Here is a 15,431-nt window from a genome sequence, read left to right on the forward strand (position 1 = left end):
CTGGGCCAGAAATTCCAATCAAGATAATCAAACCAGAAACTATTCATTACATAAAAGAGGAAACATAGGGCAGCAATTCTCACCAGGTAATTCGGTCTCCAGCCTACATCTTTCTCCTGATTGGATACTTTTGCAGCCACAACTCTGGCATTCCCAGTATTCACACAGAAGTCAGCAGCTCCTCTCTAGCAACGCCTCTTGGGCAGCGGTGTGTGAATGGCACTCCAGGCGGCACCCACAGCAGCGGGAGACATGGTTCCTCGGGAAGCTGGATGTGATTGCAGAGACAGATCAGTTCAGCCCTCACCCAACAAAGACTGGGAGTCCGCGGCAGAATGCATTGTGTAAAGGTTTGGAAGTGAGGGATGCTGAACCCCAAGGCGTGAATGAGTTACAGGACTTCTGAAGAAACAGCTAACTGGGAAGAAATAGGCCATTAGTCTTGGGTTTATCCCTTCTTATCCCTCTATTTTTTTCTCCTTGTGTGTATATGGGAGGTCCGGGGAATTGGACCCAGGACCTTTGCACTGAACTGCATCCCCAGCTTTTTTTTTTTTAAGACAGGGTCTCGCTAAATCACCCAGGTTGAGCTCGGACTTGTGATCCTCTGACCTCAGCGTGCTGGGATCACAGGCATACGCTACCACGCCCCGAATATCCCTCCCTATCACTATTACTACCTGTATCGGGGAGGCACCCACACTGGAGACCGGACAGAGGGCCTCCCGGAGCCTACTCTCTACGACCCCCATGAGTGGACCTGTCCTGAGCCCCTAGGTAGGGATGCAGCAGCCTCCAAGGGGAGACAGAGCCTGGCTTGCAGCAGGCCCGGAGACAGGAGCGGGTCTGTAGCAGCCCGGAGAACCCTCTGGGTTCCAGAGCCCCAGAGTGCGGGCAAGGGTTGCCCGACTCGGAGCGGTCACAGGCAAAGGGGTGTAGCAGGCAGGAGCGCCAGAGCCCCGGGCAGGGTGAAGGTAGCAAGCACTAGGGAGGAGGTTCAGAATGGGAGACGGACGGCCCCAAACCCCGCTAAGGCCTCCTTACCCCAGGGGTGGGGCCAACCGCCTGCTGCACCGATCTACAGCCTCCCAGGCAAGCCCTGAAACTTCCGGTGGGCTGGTGACGTCATCGCGGCGCCCGCGGCCAGGGTGACTTCCGGCGGAAGTGGGGCGGTCGGCTGGGTGCTGTGGGATTGGTGGCTCTAGTCCCACCCGATAGTGGAGTTTCGGTGCCCTGTTTCCAAGTAGACTTGGTAAGAGTACTGTCCTGCGCCTGATACGGCAGGACGACAGGGCTGTGAAACAGGCGCAGCCTTGGAGGAGCCCAGCTGTGTTGCGCTCACGGGGGAGGTCTGGGCCGGTCTCACTTAGGAAGCTCATATACCGTGTCTGCATAGCGTACGTGTTGCTCCCAGCTGGCCACGTCGTTGGAGTCTGTTCGACCCGTTCCAGCATCTTCCACCGCAGAAGGCACAATATATACCCATCTAAGTCAGAATCCGCTCCACACATGTTCTTGCCCCAGCTTTTTTACACAGTCCCGAACATCTCCCCATGGGGGCAGTGACAAGTGCATGACCATAAACCTCTTGGGTAAAAGAGAAGGCTGTTTTGATGATAGCCAGACTTGGGGTGATAAAGCTGCTTCCAAACATAACAATGAGAAAGCCCTCTGCGGGGTGTTCCTTTGCATTGAACGCCTCCAAATCCGCTCAGAAAGTTCTATTCTTGATGCCTCTGAAAACCTGAGCGAACCCTGTCCTCCCTTTGAGGGGAAAATGTCTGATCTCTAAACAGCGGCCTCAAAGCCTTCGCTTTTCCTGTTTGTCTTTGCTGCCTACCTCAACTTCTTGATTCCTTTTTTTTTTTTTTAATGCTCCTTACCGAGCAGGCCAAGTACATCATTCACCTTTGTGAACTTATGAACATAGAATCTGAAGACGTGATAGAATCAGAGAAGACTGGGTGTAGATGGAACCCATCACATGGTCAAAATGTGGCTAGATATCACTGTCTCCAGCTGACACCACTCTTGGTTGACACTGAGATGGGGGTTAAATATTTTAAATTACTTTTTTCTCCTCATAAATGTAGAACTTTACTTTTATCCTCTTTTATTTTGCTATGGATAGTTTCAGTTCAAACTAACTTTGAACCTCGGTTTGGTCACCTATGGCATTTTGTGCTGGGTTAGCTTTCATTTTTTGAAATAAATCCAAGTAATAACATGTTCTCTGTAAAAGTGTAAAATTATCCAAAACCAAATAAAAAATTTTCCTTGGCCACCATCCCTCCCAAATCCCCAATTCCCATGACAGAATTACTATGTATCCTAAAAACTCTCTTCTCAGCATATATATATATATATATATATATTCATTCAACAAAGCATATATTGAGTGCCTAATGTGTACCAGGTGCTGTTCTAGACACCAACAACATTAGTAATAAAACAATAGGCCCAGGATGGACCCATGGGATTACAGGCGTGCATCACCACACCCAGTTTAAACACATTTTAAATTTTATCAAAATGTGTAAATAATGGCAAAGAAAAAATTATTTTTCTATCTTGACTGCTACTTTACTACTATGTATTTTATATGCATAAAGTGTGAATTTTTATATTCACTTAAAAGGCTTACATGCCTGTAATCATAGTATCTAGACAATTTTCATTTTTTTAGTTTATCATACGTGTTTTTCACCTAATGAGATAGTTTCATTATTACTTGGAGATACAATATAATGACCTTAATGTTCTCTTTTTGTTGGACATTTTCATTATTTCTTACTTTTTTATTGTTATGAATAGTTTTGCAACTAGCCTATTCATTGCTTTTTAAAATTTTTTATATTTATATATATATATATTTAGTTATTTTGTTGTTTTTTTTTAAAGGGAGAACAACTTCAAAACCAACTGGGCAGGATGATGGAGCTGGGGAGCAGTCCTACAGAAGGGGGCCCAGAAATTCCCCCAGGGAACAAAGAACAAACACAATACAAAGAAAATAACCACCAAAGCTCCCAAATGGGTCAGGAGCCTCTGGAGAACAGATTGTCCCATCCTCAAACTGGCTTTTTTTTTCCTTTTTTTGTCTTTTTTTTTTCCATTTTCTTCTTTTGTTGTTGACGTTTAGCACCTGTCCAATAAAACTGTACCATTTCCAACCAGAGCCAGCCACAGTGAGGCCCTCCTGCCTTTGGATGGTACAGACCCTCTACAAGGATTGTTCGGAAAAATAGCAATTGGTAGAAAAATAAGAGAGTGGGAAAAACACGCCACAGGGTGGGGACAGGGAAGCACCCCGAGCTCCTCCTTCTCCTCCTCTCCTGGCCTGGAGGCTGCTGGTGGGTGGCCACCCACTCAGCCTGAGTGGAGCCTGGGCTGGAGACTGGTCTCCTGCCTTCGCCTAGGAAAGCACTGGCGCCGCCGCCTGATGTCACACCAGACTGTCAGCCCCAGAGCCCTCCACAGATTCCAAAAGAGAACAGTGGGGGCGGGGTGAAGATGGGAGTCAAGGGCTCAGAGGCAAGAGGCTCAGTATCTGGAGAGGGGGAGGCCAGGACAGGGTGGAATGGGTAGGGATGTGGGGAAAGATGGAAGAAGAACCCTGTATTGTGCACCTTGAAGGGAGCAGGGAACCCTCGGGCCCATTCTCAGCTCTGCTTTACTGGAGTAACTCACAAGCCCCTTACCCAATTCTCCTCTCCCCAGTAAACCTAATCTCAAGATGGCAGGTCCTCTTCGAAGGACAGGGAAGAGAAAAACTGGCAAGGGAAGGGGAGCACCAAAGCCTCAGGATTTACCCCTAGGCCCCCAGCTCTGAGCCAGCTTCATTAGTCACATGTTCTCCACCCTGCCCACCTGGGCCCCTCCCAGGGTGGGGGTGGGGGGCAACCTGGGGATAACTTTGTCAGAGGGAGGGAACAGCCCCAAAGCTTAACGAGAAAGAAACAGAAAAGAGGTAAAGAAAGTCCCTCAATACAACACGTTGTCTCACATCGGCACAGGGATACAGACTTATCAGAAACCAATGAAACAATACCAATTAAATACTAATAAATACTATGGCAGACAAAAGAACACAGGGGGACAAGGGGTCGCTCAGGTTTAGGCTTTTCTTGTTTCTCCTTGGAACAGGCCACAGCCACCCAGGCCCATGTTAGGTCACATGCAAAGGTTCCAGTCCAAGGGACCCTGGCGCCACCTCCTACCACCCCCGGGACCTCTTGTCGTCAGACATGGAGTTCAACTTTCCACTCCCATCACCAACCACAATGACAGTGATGACAGGGAGATGAGAACTAACTGTAACCAAAAAACAAAAAAAAATCCAGTCACTAATGCTGGCATTGATAAGGCAGCTTCTTGTTGGTCCATATTATTGCCTCATTCTGCAGCCTGGTGCTCGGTGGGGGGACAGGGGAGGTGGGGGAAGGGTGAACTTGGGAGGAGAAAGAAGAGGGGGTGCCGTTTTCCTGGTCAACTGTTCCAAGACTGGAATTCCACCTCAGACCCTGGGAGCCGAAGGAGCTCGGGCTCGGAAGCAACCAGCTCCACAGTCTCAGAGGAGCCAGGGGGAGATCTGTCCTCCATGCCATCAGGTCTCTCAGCAGGGGTCAGCAGCTGACTGGAGGCCACCTGCCGGTAGAACTCTGCCTTGGGCAGGGTGGTGATTTCAAATTGCGGGAAACAGGCCTGAAATATCCTTGAGGAGAGCTTCAGCCGTTTGAGGACATCAGTGAAGAGGAACCAGTTGCAGGGCCCTCGGGACACTGACACTTGGAGGTTGTAGCAAGGGAGAAGAGGCTTGTCTGAGAGTTCAGACATGAAATCACCCTCTTCCACATCATCTCCTTCTTGATCAGCGCTCCCAGGAGGATTGTGTGGGAGGTCACAGGTAAATCCATCTTTTTGCTCCAACACAGAACTGCTGTAGAAGTCCCAGGATACACCTGGATCCCCTTCTGCCCGGCCCTGAAGATCCGAGAGGTGATCACTGAGAAAGCACTTCACGGCGTCACTGCTGGCCAGCTTCATGGCCGTCTGACCCAAGTAGGTGGCCAATGTGGGATCAGCCCCATACGACAGCAAGAGCCAGATGGTCTCCAGGTTGTCACTGACCACTGCATCATGAACTGGCCTCATGCCATCCTGTGCACTGCAGTTCACGTTGGCCCCATGCTGCAGGAGGATGTTCAGGATATCGGTCCATCCCCGAGAACAGGCCTCATGCAGGGCTGTGCAGCCAGCATTATCGCGGTGATTCACATCCTAACTATCCTTCTGGAGGCAGTACAGAACAACGTCCTTATAGCCCAGGCGTGCCGCCCACTGCAAGAGGGTCTCACCGGCATTTTTGTTCACTATGAGCCACCGTGCTTCCGGGGGGATTTGCCGGGCTGTAGGTGACTCCGAGGCCTCCTCTGGGCCGTCACTTTGGGACTTAGAAGGTGTACATGGTTCTGTGAGCTTTGCAGGGGTGGGGGATTTGGAGGACCGTGTCTTCTGCTGGCTCCAGCGGCCTTCGCCCTTTGCCTCTTCTGAGATGTTTGCCATGTGCTTGGTCTTGCACTTTCGTTTTCCTGATGGCTTTTCAGGATTTTCAAGGCAGGCTGGCCCTTCCAGTTTGTTTGGAAGGAAACCATTTGGTGACTCCGAAATCCCCTGGGCTTTGCTGGGCAAGAGAAGGTTCCTGTTCCTGAGGCGGTGCTCCGAACTTTGGGAGGAATTCTTCTGCTTACGGCCCTTTAGATCTGACTGGCTGCGTGTCCGGGTGCTCAGAAACACTGGGATGAAGTCACGGAAACTGCTCTTTGCTTTCTTTTCCAAGGAACCTTATGCTGCTCTATTCATTGCTTTTTTAAAAATTATCTTTTCATGTTGAATTTATTAGCAGTTGGTCAGTTCCTGAAAATCATGCGCTTCTACCATTTTGGTTTTCTCCTCTGTTCTTCAAAATGTCCAAACACACACTGATGCCTGTATTTTATAAGCTGCTATAGGAGGAAACACTGTTAAGCTTAAAACTAAAGATGTAATTCAAATATGATAGAAAGGATTGTATCACCTTTGATGCAAGTAGCAAAGAATTCCTCTTAGGACATTCCTAAACCCTCCTGTCAGCCTGAAACTGAACCTGTGGTATCAATTGTTTACCTGCTGCAAGATCATTTGACAGGATCAACCACCTTTTACACCATGATCTCTTGTCCCCAAGGGAATGACTGAGGCAATACTTGGGAAATGGGATACAGGACTTCATAGCTACTCTTTTTTTTTTTTTTTGCTACTCTTGCAATAGACACATAGAACAGAATGTTTGCTTACAGTGATTTGTTGGTCATGAGGAATTTTGCAATGGAGAAACAAAAAAAAAGACCAGGAATGTAACAGAGTCTTGCTTTGTTGCCCAGGCTGGCCTCAAAATTCATGATTCTCCTGCCTTGGCCTCCAAGTAACTGAAATTACAGGCATGCACCACCATCCTCAGCTACAAAAGTATTTCTTTGGAGGGCAAGGACTGGATAATTTGCTTATTATTATGTCAACAGCAACTATTTTAATGCCTAGATTACAGTAGATGCTTAATAAAAAATGTGTTGAGTGAATAAAAAAAGGATAAATTATCCCTGGAGGAAATTATACGGTAGAATAGATAATACCAAAACAAAAATTGCTCTGGCCAGTGGGTCGGGCCACTGTGTGTCACTGTTGGGTGGCTCAGAGCGCAATGCAAGGGTTCTCCAGTCACAGTTTTGAATTTCTGCTTGCCTGCAAGCAATGTGCCCAGACACCACGTACCAGGAAGCAGTTGGGGCAGAATCTCTGCTTCCTGGCTCTCTGAACTGATCTTAAACTAGTGCATCAGGCAGCTTTATTTGTTCTAAATGCCGTGTTGTTACTCGGGTCACCAGCACTTCTACTCACCAGCAGGTGTGGTATCTCCCTTCAGAAGAAGGCAGAAGAAGGGAAAAACACAACATTGTAAACACTTTGCTGAGACCTGTGTGGAAAAATGAAGAGGAATTTCTAGATTGGGTCCAGCGTCATGTGACTTACTTACACAGCATGATCTAAACTACAGTGAATGTTTAAATTAAAAATTTTAAAAATTATTACAGTAAAAGACATGAGTCCCCTTCTAAATACTCCTCTTGCATCAAACACATTCATCCCATCATTCTTGTCACTTTCTGAAACAACTCTAAAATCCTCTTCTCATGTCTTCATTAGTGTTGCTGTGGCTCCCTCAATATCCTGTATTGAGGGCCAGGGGTTTAGCTCAGTGGTTTCACTGCCTGCTGCGCAAGCGCAAGGACCCAAGTTCGATCCCCGGTACAAAAAAAATATCCTGTATTGATTCAAGATGTTATGGAAATTTCTCTCAAATAAAAACATAACAGTGGTCTTCATCCACCTTATTCACCAGATCTACCATCGTGTGACTTCTGATTCTTTCCAAAAGTCAAAATAACAATGAAAGGGAACCATTTTGAACCAATTCAGGACATTGAGGTAGCCATGATATTGCCATTAAAGACACTCATGAAAGAGGACATCCAGATCTGCTTCAGAAAGTGGCAAGAGTGATGGGATAACCGTGTTCTAAACAAGAGGAATCATTTTGAGGGGAATTAATAGCAATATGTCCTTTACTGTTATAATTTTTTAATTAAACATTCACTGTAATTTTGGATCACATCTTTTTTTGTTTTTTTAAGGGGCTTTTCTTTGGTCTTTTTTTTTTTTCACTTTTCTTTTTTTGGTACCGGGAATCGAACCCAGGGCCTCGAGCTTGCCGGGCAGGCGCTGTGCCACTGAGCTACATCCCCGGCCCGTGGATCACATCTTGTATTAACACATCTGACACCAAGCACATTAGGGCTGACACTGAGCTCTGTTAAGGACAGGAACATAATTCTGAGAAGAAACTTGGAATGGACATGCTGACTGGGAGGTCAGGTGGGGGCTAAGAGTGTGCACTTGGCAATCAGGCTTCCTGGTGTCCAGTCAAGGAACCACATTTTATTTTATTTTATTTTATTCATTTATTTATTTATTTTGGAACCACCTTTTCTACTGAATAACTGTAGGCCACTTTCTTAACTTCTCTGAGTCTCAGTTTCTTCATCTGTAGAGTCAGGATGAAAGCATCTACCTCCAAGTGTTGCTGGGAGGATTAAGTGAGATAACCCCCCTAAAACATTTCAATAAATATCAGCCATAATATAGATGCAATCCTCAACAATAATAAATTTGATCAATAGAGAAGGAAAAAGCAGGAGTAGTTCTGGTGCAGGAGGTTTGGGGTATCAGGACACTTTGCATTGCAAGTAATCATAAGCCTAACTCCAACTGGATTAAACAAGAAAGATTTATTGGCCTCTGCCATTGGAATATCCAGAGGTAATTCTGATTTCAGGAAAGGTTTCAGGCAGCAGCTTAATGGCATCACCAAGGACAGAGATTCTTTTTGTTCCCTCTTCTGGCCTTGGAGTATCAGCCTTGTAATACCACCAGTTTTCCTCCTGGTGGTAGAAAGGCTTCTAGCCACAGCTGGACTACATACTTCCACATTCACATCCAGCGAGGGGAGATGGGAGAAGAGGTCTTCCCTCGCCTTCCAAGTAGGCATGCTGAGCTCCATCCTGATTCACATTGCTACCTTGGGCCATAGGTTCACCCTTGAGCCAATGACAGGGCCAGAGAAGTGGATTGTGACTCCCAGCTAGAGTTGAACAAGGTCCCCGGCTGAAGCCTCAGCTGGGATCAGTTTCTCCCACAGCACATGGGCTGCTCAGGGAAGGGGAATGCTCCAGAAAGGTAATCTGGGTAATACTAAAGGAGGGCATGGATGCTGGGTTGGCAATCAATAAGTGGGAAGCTGATAAGTTGTGATGTCTGGAACGATGTGAGGTATAACTCAAAAAGTCCCCCAAATTTAAGATTAAAATGGGAATGGATGAAGGTGCAACAATTAAAATATGAGATGCATTGGGGGCACAGCAGGAGCTTGTGGTAATGTCCTTCATTTCCCAGACTCAAAGGCAGGTCTATTAATGTGATTCCTTCCTGGCACCTGTCTCCTGGTGCAAGTTCGAGAAAACGTGTATCCAAAGGCAGGGGAAAGAAATTTTATCCACGGAGCTGCAGTCAGGCAGTGGTGCAAGGTCACCCAGAACGGATGCAATTGCTTAGGAGGAGCAAGAGAGAAGGAGCTGAGGCTTTTCAGCAAAAAAAGAGGAGCTGGCAAAGAAGGCCAACCTCAGATGGTCAAAGAATTAGGAGAGCCTAGGTGGGGTGTGGTAGCACAAGCCTGTAATTTTAGCACTCTGGGCTGCTGAGCCAGGAGGACTGCAGCGCAGCCTGGGTAACTGGGCAACTTAGCTACTTAGCGAGACTCTGTCTCAAATTGAAATAATTTTTTAAAAAAGGACTTGGGATGTGGCTTAAAGACCCTGGGTTCCATCTCCAGTACCAAAGAAAACAAAATCAAAACAAAGATAAAGAATTAGGAGGTTTAGCTCAGTGGTTCTGCCACCTGCCTTGAAAGCGCAAGGAACCCAGTTTGATCCCCTGTAGGGAACAGGGGAAGGGCATTACTAGAACCTCTGCAGAAAGTCCTGGTCTCCTGCGAGCCACGGGAGCACAAGGCGAATTACAGGAAAGGTAGAAAAATGAGACTGAGAAGAAGCTGAGTTTTGGGTCTGATCAGTGCTGCTCTGGGCGGCAAAAACGAAAGCCCCCAGTTTACCACACCTTTATTCAGTACATCGGGACAAACAAATGTACCAGATGACTTGCAGAGAGTTCAGTACATCCGCGTAAACAAGATGTAACAATCCAAGAACAAGGAGGAACTGAGTAGATGTTTGTTCCTCCCAGGATGTTCTCAGCTCCCAGGATGTTTCTTGCCCTGGAGAATCACAGCATCACCGGATCACTGAGGTCTCAGTTGTGACCCGAGGCCAAAATGGAGTTATGTCTCGGAATGCCATAGCTGGGCTGTAGGCAGGAGAACTAGGCTAACCAAATGATTTTTCCTTAAAATTATGTAGCATTGCCCCCAACAATCCCTGGTACCAAAAAAAAAAAAAAGAAAATAACTTTAAAGTGACTAGGGTGTCAGACAAGATGAAGGGAAAATGAATATAAGATAAAGGTAGAGGCCAGTGTCTGGGTGGGCTGATCTCACTCTGTGACAGAAGTGAGGTGCTGAAGGAGGTCAACACTGGTGCTCACAGACCAGCACCAGACTGAGGTAAGTGACAAATGAACCTTGGTTATGTGAGGCCACTGAGATTGGGAGCTGATTGTTACAACAGGCAGCATTAGTGACACAGACCGATACACTACCCAGTTGTTAAAGCCATAGCAGGGCCCAATGCCAACCGTCAAACCTGCCCTCAAAATACCATTGCAAGAGGAATGTGGTGGCACACACCTGTCATCCCAGCACTCTGGGAGGCTGAAGCAGGAGGCTCAAAAGTTCAAGCCCAGGGTAGGCCCAGCCTGTCTCAAAATAAAAAATAAAAAAGGGCTGGGGATATAGCTCAGTAGAAAGGCCCTGGGTTCAATTCCCAGTCCTGGGGGAATGGAGGCATTATGTCATTGGTCAGTGGTCAAGCTCAGCTCAGTCATGGGAATGGCCATCCCATTCCTTTGTCACTCAGGGCCTTCAGGGCCCAATGCAGATATACACAGAGGTTTTTGGCAGAAATGCATGACTGCAGGATCTAAATCACTGGCTTGGACTCAGTGTCCTCAGTCCAGAATGGCTGGACATGATGGGGCAGACTTGGCAGGGAGAGAGGGAGATACAGGCCAATTTTAAACCACTGTCTGGGTTTTCCCAATCAATCCCTATCTGCCATCGTTTGGACTCTTGGCCCAGCATCATGCTCGTGCCCTCAACACATCATGAATGAAGAGCCTTTTAGCCATGCCCAGATACAGTTTCGCTATGGCCGGCCATTGGTCTGCTGGGACAGCCACAACAGAATGCCACAGAGTTGCTTAAACAACAGGCATGTATTCCTCGCAGTTCTGCCGGCCACAGGTCTGAGATCGAAGTGTGGGCATATTGGTTTCTTCTAAGGCCTCTCTCCTTGGCTTGCAGATATCCCTCTTCTTCCCACGTCTTAACACAGTTTCCCTTCTCGGTGTGTCTGTACCTGGGTTTCCTCTGATGAGAATACCATCTGACTTGCCCATGAGCAGTTCCTTCTGGCTGCCATATTGGCCACAGACCAAGGGGGCAAAGGAAGAGCTGTGAAATATCTGAGACACGGGTCCAGGACAAGGGTGGTGGCAGCTGGCACCAGGGTGGTGGCAGCAGAAGTGAGGGAAGTGGGTGGGTTCTGCTTATAATTTGAAAGCAGAGGGCTGAGTTTGGAGGATTTGCTGTTTGATTTTAGGATGTAAAATGGAGAGAGGGGTCAAGGATGCCAACCCCTCTCCAGAGCCCCTACTCTGTGATCTCCAGAGTTTTCTCCCCCATATCTGTAGATAACCCTGCTGCCCTGGCCTGGACTCTCTCCCTCTGCTTGCTGGCAGGAAGGTGGTACTCAAAGGATGGAAAGCAAGATTGCAGCAAAGTGCTTTCTTCTGTGGTCAACAGGAGTACCAGACTCAAAGTCCCTCTGAGAGCAGACAGTTGGCTGTAAGAAGGGACAACCAACCTCTTCCCTCTTTTCAGTATCAGTACAGCGCTCAGTACAGGATACTCGGATACCAGGCATGAGGGGTTTTCCCACACCCAGCAATTCTCCAGCAAACATCAGCTGGATGTTCTAGAATTCAGTTCAGTTCCAACAATATCTACTTGGGGTTCAACTCAGGTCCTGCAGGTGGGGGGCTCAGCCCCACAAGACTGCTCCCCACCTCAGATTCCAACTGCAAATTCCATCTACACTTCTGACTATAAATTGTAGGGCCTTATAATCCCTTCCTTAGGTTCAATTAATTTATTAGAGTGGCTCCTAGAATTTGGGGAAATTCTTTACTTACCATTGTCATTTACCACAAAGATTTTGGGGGCAGTACTGGGGATTGAACCCAGGGCTTTCACATTAAGCTACATCTCCAGCCCCAGGGTCTCACTGTTTGTTTGTTTTTTTTGAGACCCGGTCTCACGAAGTAGTTCAGGCTGGCCTTGAATTTGTGGTGATCCTCCTGCCTCAGCCTCCTGAGTTCTGGGATTACAGGCACCACACCCAGCAAGATACTTTAAAGGATACAAATGCCTAAAATTTCATGCAATTATTATACATCAATTAAAAATAAAACATATATATGTATATGTACATCAGAGGAAAAACAAAGAGTACAGGGCAGACAGTCAGATGAGGACATGGACGGAGAATGGCTGGAAAGGGTCCCGAGGATAACAGCTTCTGTCCCCAAGACAGTGGGAGCTCGACTGTCCCAGCTTGCTGGGGTCAGCTGTTAGGGTTTTAAGAAGACCTCATTCTGGCTGCTGTCAAGAAATCAACCAATAGCAAATGCTGGAGGGGCTGTGGGAAAAAGGAGCCCTGCTCCACTGCTGGTGGGAGCATAGACTGGTGCAGCCACTGGAAATCAGTGTGGAGATACCTGACTAGAGGTCCCATTTGAGCCAGCTATTCTCCTTCTTGGTATCTTCCCAAAAGAATTAAAAGCATCCTACCACAGTGATATATGCACACCCATGTTTATAGCAGCAGTTTGTAATAGCTAAAGTTGGAAACACCTCAAATACCCACAATGGATTAATGGATAAAGAAGATGTGGTTTTTTATACAATGACGTACTACTCTGCCATAAAGAAGGATGACCTTCAGACTGTAGCTAAATGGATGGACCTCGAGACCATACTCCTAAGTGAAATAAATCAGACACACGTGTGTAAATACCACATAGTTTCTCTGGTGTGAGAAACCGAAAGTGGAAATAAGGACCGAAATGTGTGAAGGATGTTGGGAAACGGGAAGAAAATGTTCAAGTGGGAAAGGGAACAAGGGACAGGGGAAGGAGAAAGGAAGGAAGGGACAAGAAAAAAAAGTAAAATATAGAAGGAAAAAATGGAAACAAAGCTTTGGTACACAGGGAGGGGAGGGGAGGGGCTTGACGGAAGTGGGGAAGGGGAAAAAGAGCCAAGATACATATGTACAGGCGTAAATTCCCTATGATGAGTGCTCTCATTATGTATATCTAAAATGTTCCAATAAATGTTTTGCTTAAAAAAAAAAAAAAAAAAAGACGGCCCGGGGATTTAGCTCAGTGGTGACGCCACCTGCCTCGAAAGCACAAAGTCCCAAGTTCGATCCCCGGTACCAAAAAACAAAACAAAACAAACAAACAAAAAGAAGACCTCATTCTATAGCCATGACTGATTACATCATTGGCCACTGGTGATCAACACAATCACACAATTGTCATGGGGGTGGGACTGAGAGTTCCTGCCCTTGAATCTTCTGATTGGTTTCCCTGGTAACCAGCCCCTTCCTGAAATCATCCAGCAGCCACCAGGAGTCGCCTTGTTAGAACCAGAGATGCTCCTATCCCCCCCCAGGATATCCTAAGGGGTTTAGGAGCTTGGGCTCAGAAGCTCCTATTACTCAGAAAATGACTGAAGTTTTAGAAGCTCCATGTCAGGAAACCTTGACCGGACCAACTTGCATATTTCTTATTTCACAGCAGTAGAGGTCTGCAGAGATCGTGGGTTCTACAGACAGGTATAAATACTGCTTCAAGCACTCCTGAGCTTGTGTGGCTCTGGACAAGCCCCTTCATCTCTTGAAGCTGTTTTTTCATCTGTAACCGAGACCAGAAATTGTGGCTTTGTTGGGAGAGTTGTGAACTGAATGAGGTAACACATGTATGAAAATTCCCTCACACAAGACTGGATCTGGCTTAACATCCCTTATTTCTCCTTTCCCTTAGGTTACAGGGTTCTGAATGCTCCCCTCAAGGAATTCAAAATTTTTTTTAAATCAACATGATGGAAGTATGATTAATATACAATAACTTGAAGGCATTTACAAAGTAAAGTTCAATGAGTTTTGACTTGTGTATTTGACTTAGTTACTTTCTCATCACCAGGACCCAATACCTGATGCCCAAAAGGTAAAGGAGGAGAGGTTTATTTTGCCTCATAGTTTGTAGAGGCTTCAGTCCATAGTCGCCTGGCTTCCAGGCAGGGCGGGATAGCAGAGGGCCATCACAGAGGAGAAACAATCTATGACATGGTAGAGAGGAAAGCAGGATCAAGGGAGGAAGAAGGACCAAGAGGAGGAGGAGAGATATATATACCCCTCCCAGGCCACTCCCACAGTGACCCACCAGGCTTGATCTCCTATCACAGCCAGCTATAAACCCATCAATGAACTAATCCAGTGATGAATATCATCACACACCCCTGATCCATTCACCTCCCCAAAGTCTCCCTATTAGAGCATGAGGCTTTGGGGGGACATCTAGATATAAACCATAATAGTACTCCTGTAAAATTACCATGATAATTAAAACACAGGATACTTTACTCCCCCAAAGAGTGCTCGTGCTCCTTTGTGATTTATCCCACCCTCCACCTCAGCTCCAGGAACAATGAACCTGCCTTCTGGCATTACAACAAGTTTGTGTGTTGTAGAATTTGATATAAACAGAATGAGAGAGCTTTATTAGCAGCTTCTTTCACTTACCATCATGTTTATGAGGTTCAACCATGTTTTTATGAGTATCCATAGTTCATTTCTTTTTATTACCGAGTGGCAAGTCCTGTCCATTGTATAGATGCATGACAATTTATTTGTATCATTCAGCAGTGGATGGATATTTAGATTGTTTCTAGTTTTTGGCAACTGTAAATAGTGCTGCTGTAGCGTTCCTGTCCAAGTGTCGGTGTGGACATACATTTTCATTTGTCTTTGGTAAATACATTGGAGTAGTGTTATAGACTTACTGTATGTGCCCCCCACCCAGTTCATATCTCAAAACCCTAACTCCAATATGTTAAGGTTAACAGGTCATAAAAGTGGGACCCTGATCTGATAGAGTTAGTGTCTTGATAAGAAAAGACATCAAAGATGGAGCCTCTCTCTGTCTCTCTGTCTCTCTCTCTATCCACAAAGAAACTCATGGAAGACACGTGAGAAAATGGCAGTCTTCGCACCAGGAAGGAGTGATCAGCAGGAACTCAACTGGCCAGCTCCTTGATTGCAACCTTCCAGCCTCCAGGACCATGATAAAATAAATCTCTGTCATGTAAGCCACTTAGTCTATAGTATTTCCTTATGGAGCCCAAGCACTTTAATCTTGGACTTCCCAGGATCTAGAATTGTGAGCAATTAATTTCTATTATTTATAAATTACACTAAGCTGGGTGTGGTTGTTCATGCCTATAAGCACAGCACTTGGGAGGCTGAGGCAGTAGAATTGCCATG

The 15,431-nt window shown here is 46.4% G+C and overlaps 1 long non-coding RNA gene and 1 pseudogene across 1 annotated transcript; one reads left to right on the forward strand and one right to left on the reverse strand.

The window, feature by feature from the left end:
• Positions 1-1,146: 1,146 nt before the first annotated feature.
• Positions 1,147-3,178, forward strand: LOC110348260 (uncharacterized). Its single transcript, XR_015445512.1, has 2 exons — positions 1,147-1,252; positions 2,902-3,178. It is a non-coding gene; the product is annotated as an uncharacterized LOC110348260 (long non-coding RNA).
• A 573-nt stretch (positions 3,179-3,751) lies between these two features.
• On the reverse strand, positions 3,752-11,750 carry LOC147822706 (BCL-6 corepressor-like protein 1 pseudogene; annotated as a pseudogene).
• Positions 11,751-15,431: the final 3,681 nt, after the last annotated feature.

The sequence above is a fragment of the Heterocephalus glaber genome, unplaced genomic scaffold (genome assembly GCF_053883595.1).
Source record: "Heterocephalus glaber isolate CG9 unplaced genomic scaffold, H.glaber_assembly_v1.0 deba00001610, whole genome shotgun sequence".
NCBI classification, from domain to species: domain Eukaryota; kingdom Metazoa; phylum Chordata; class Mammalia; order Rodentia; family Bathyergidae; genus Heterocephalus; species Heterocephalus glaber.